This window comes from Papaver somniferum, chromosome 11 (assembly GCF_003573695.1).
Source record: "Papaver somniferum cultivar HN1 chromosome 11, ASM357369v1, whole genome shotgun sequence".
NCBI classification, from domain to species: domain Eukaryota; kingdom Viridiplantae; phylum Streptophyta; class Magnoliopsida; order Ranunculales; family Papaveraceae; genus Papaver; species Papaver somniferum.
In genome coordinates, this window is record NC_039368.1 from 96,255,505 (window position 1) to 96,259,810 (window position 4,306).

A 4,306-nucleotide genomic window follows, 5' to 3' on the forward strand; every position below is an offset into this window, starting at 1 on the left:
TGAATGCTTAGTTTCATAGTAGGCTTCTTATCAATAACTCATAGTCCTCTCAAATTAAAGATTAATAGATGTCACCTGGAACTCTAGAAATTGTTTAAAACATTTAATAATATACAAAAACTTGTACATTTAAGAGGATGGTTCAAGAAAATACACAGAAGTATAGGTGGATGCTTAGTTTCATAGTAGGGTTGTTATCAATAACTCATAGTCCTCTAAAGTTAAAGCATTAATAGATGTCACCTGGAACGCTAGAAAATGTTTAATACATCTAATAATATACAACAACTGCTACATTTAAGAGGATGGTTAAAAAGAATACACAGAAGTATAGGTGAATGCTTAGTGTCATAGTAGGGTTGTTATCAATAACTCGTAGTCCTCTAAAGTTAAAGAATTAATAGATGTCACCTGGAACGCTAGAAACTGTTCAAAACATCTAATAATATACAAAAACTGGTACATTTAAGAGGATGGTTCTAAAGAATACACATAAGTATAGGTGAATGCTTAGTGTCATAGTAGGCTTCTTATCAATAACTCATAGTCCTCTAAAACTAAAGATTAATAGATGTCACCTGGAACTCTAGAAACTGTTTAAAACATTTAATAATATACAAAAACTGGTACATTTAAGAGGACGGTTCAAAAGAATACACAGAAGTATAGGTGGATGCTTAGTTTCGTAGTAGGCTTGTTACCAATAACTCATAGTCCTCTAAAGTTAAAGAATTAATAGATGTCACCTGGAACGCTAGAAACTGCTCAAAACATCTAATAATATACAAAAACTGGTACATTTAAGAGGATGGTTCAAAAGAATACACATAAGTATAGGTGAATGCTTAGTTTCATAGTAGGCTTGTTATCAACAACTCATAGTCCTCTAAAGTTAAAAAATTAATAGATGTCACCTGGAACGCTAGAAAATGTTTAAAACATCTAATAATATACAACAACTTGTACATTTAAGAGGATGGTTCAAAAGAATACATAGAAGTATAGGTGAATGCTTAGTTTCATAGTAGGGTTGTAATCAAAAACTCATAGTCCTCTAAAATTAAAGAATTAATAGATGTCACATGGAACGCTAGAAACTGTTTATAGCATTTAATAATATACAAAAACTGCTACATTTAAGAGGATGGTTCAAAAGAATACACAGAAGTATAGGTGAATGCTTAGTTTCATAGTAGGCTTGTTATCAATAACTCGTAGTCCTCTAAAGTTAAAGAATTAATAGATGGCACTTGGAACGCTAGAAACTGTTTAAAACATTTAATAATATACAAAAAGTGCTACATTTAAAAGGATGGTTAAAAAGAATACACAGAAGTATAGGTGAATGCTTAGTTTCATAGTAGGCTTCTTATCAAAAACTCATAGCCCTATAAAATTAAAGATTAATAGATGTCACCTGGAACTCTAGAAACTGTTTAAAACATTTAATAATATACAAAAACTGGTACATTTAAGATGATGGTTCAGAAAAATACACAGAAGTATAAGTGGATGCTTAGTTTCATAGTAGGCTTGTTATTAATAACTCATAGTCCTCTAAAGTTAAAGAATTAATAGATATCACCTGGAATGCTAGAAATTGTTTACAAAATCTAATAATATACAAAAACTGGTACATTTAAGAGGATGGTTCAAAAGAATACACAGAAGTATAGATGAATGCTTAGTTTCATAGTAGGCTTCTTATCAATAACTCATAGTCCTCTAAAATTAAAGATTAATAGATGTCACCTGGAACTCTAGAAATTGTTTAAAACATTTAATAATATACAAAAACTGGTACATTTATGAGGATGGTTCAACAAAATACACAGAAGTATAGGTGGATGCTTAGTTTCATAGTAGGCTTCTTATCAAAAACTCATAGCCCTCTAAAATTAAAGATTAATAGATGTCACCTGGAACTCTAGAAACTGTTTAAAACATTTAATAATATACAAAAACTGGTACATTTAAGAGGATGGTTCAGAAAAATACCCAGAAGTATAGGTGGATGCTTAGTTTCATAGTAGGCTTGTTATCAATAACTCATAGTCCGCTAAAGTCAAAGAATTAATAGATGTCACCTGGAATGCTAGAAACTGTTTAAAACATCTAATAATATACAAAAACTGGTACATTTAAGAGGATGGTTCAAATGAATACACAGAAGTATAGATGAATGCTTAGTTTCATACTTGGCTTCTTATCAAAAACTCATAGCCCTCTAAAATTAAAGATTAATAGATGTCACCTGGAACTCTAGAAACTGTTTAAAACATTTAATAATATACAAAAACTGGTACATTTAAGAGGATGTTTCGGAAAAATACACAGAAGTATAGGTGGATGCTTAGTTTCATAGTAGGCTTGTTATCAATAACTCATAGTCCTCTAAAGTTAAAGAATTAATAGATGTCACCTGGAATGCTAGAAACTGTTTAAAACATCTAGTAATATACAAAAACTGCTACATTTAAAAGGATGGTTAAAAAGAATACACAGAAGTATAGGTGAATGCTTAGTTTCATTGTAGGCCTCTTATCAAAAACTCATAGCCCTCTAAAATTAAAGATTAATAGATGTCACCTGGAACTCTAGAAACTGTTTAAAACATTTAATAATATACAAAAACTGGTACATTTAAGAGGATGGTTCAGAAAAATACACAGAAGTATAGGTGGATGCTTAGTTTCATAGTAGGCTTGTTATCAATAACTCGTAGTCCTCTAAAGTTAAAGAATTAATAGATGTCACCTGGAATGCTAGAAACTGTTTAAAACATCTAATAATATACAAAAACTGGTACATTTAAGAGGATGGTTCAAAAGAATACACATAAGTATAGGTGAATGCTTAGTTTCATAGTAGGCTTGTTATCAACAACTCATAGTCCTCTAAAGTTAAAAAAATTAATAGATGTCACCTGGAACGCTAGAAACTGTTTAAAACATCTAATAATATACAAAAACTTGTACATTTAAGAGGATGGTTCAAAAGAATACATAGAAGTATAGGTGAATGCTTAGTTTCATAGTAGGGTTGTAATCAAAAACTCATAGTCCTCTAAAATTAAAGAATTAATAGATGTCACATGGAACGCTAGAAACTGTTTATAGCATTTAATAACATACAAAAACTGCTACATTTAAGAGGATGGTTCAAAAGAATACACAGAAGTATAGGTGAATGCTTAGTTTCATAGTAGGCTTGTTATCAATAACTCGTAGTCCTCTAAAGTTAAAGAATTAATAGATGGCACCTGGAACGCTAGAAAATGTTTAAAACATTTAATAATATACAAAAAGTGCTACATTTAAAAGGATGGTTAAAAAGAATACACAGAAGTATAGGTGAATGCTTAGTTTCATAGTAGGCTTCTTATCAAAAACTCATAGCCCTCTAAAATTAAAGATTAATAGATGTCACCTGGAACTCTAGAAACTGTTTAAAACATTCAATAATATACAAAAACTGGTACTTTTAAGAGGATGGTTCAATAAAATACACAGAAGTATAGGTGGATGCTTAGTTTCATAGTAGGCTTGTTATCAATAACTCATAGTCCTCTAAAGTTAAAGAATTAATAGATGTCACCTGGAACGTTAGAAACTGTTTAAAACATTAATAATATACAAAAACTGCTACATTTAAGAGGATGGTTCAAAAGAATACACAGAAGTATAGATGAATGCTTAGTTTCATAGTAGGCTTCTTATCAATAACTCATAGTCCTCTAAAATTAAAGATTAATAGATGTCACCTGGAACTCTAAAAACTGTTTAAAACATTTAATAATATACAAAACTGGTACATTTAAGAGGATGGTTCAGAAAAATACACAGAAGTATAGGTGGATGCTTAGTTTCATAGTAGGCTTGTTATCAATAACTCATAGTCCTCTAAAGTTAAAGAATTAATAGATGTCACCTGGAATGCTAGAAACTGTTTAAAACATCTAGTAATATACAAAAACTGCTACATTTAAAAGGATGGTTAAAAAGAATACACAGAAGTATAGGTGAATGCTTAGTTTCATTGTAGGCCTCTTATCAAAAACTCATAGCCCTCTAAAATTAAAGATTAATAGATGTCACCTGGAACTCTAGAAACTGTTTAAAACATTTAATAATATACAAAAACTGGTACATTTAAGAGGATGGTTCAGAAAAATACACAGAAGTATAGGTGGATGCTTAGTTTCATAGTAGGCTTGTTATCAATAACTCGTAGTCCTCTAAAGTTAAAGAATTAATAGATGTCACCTGGAATGCTAGAAACTGTTTAAAACATCTAATAATATACA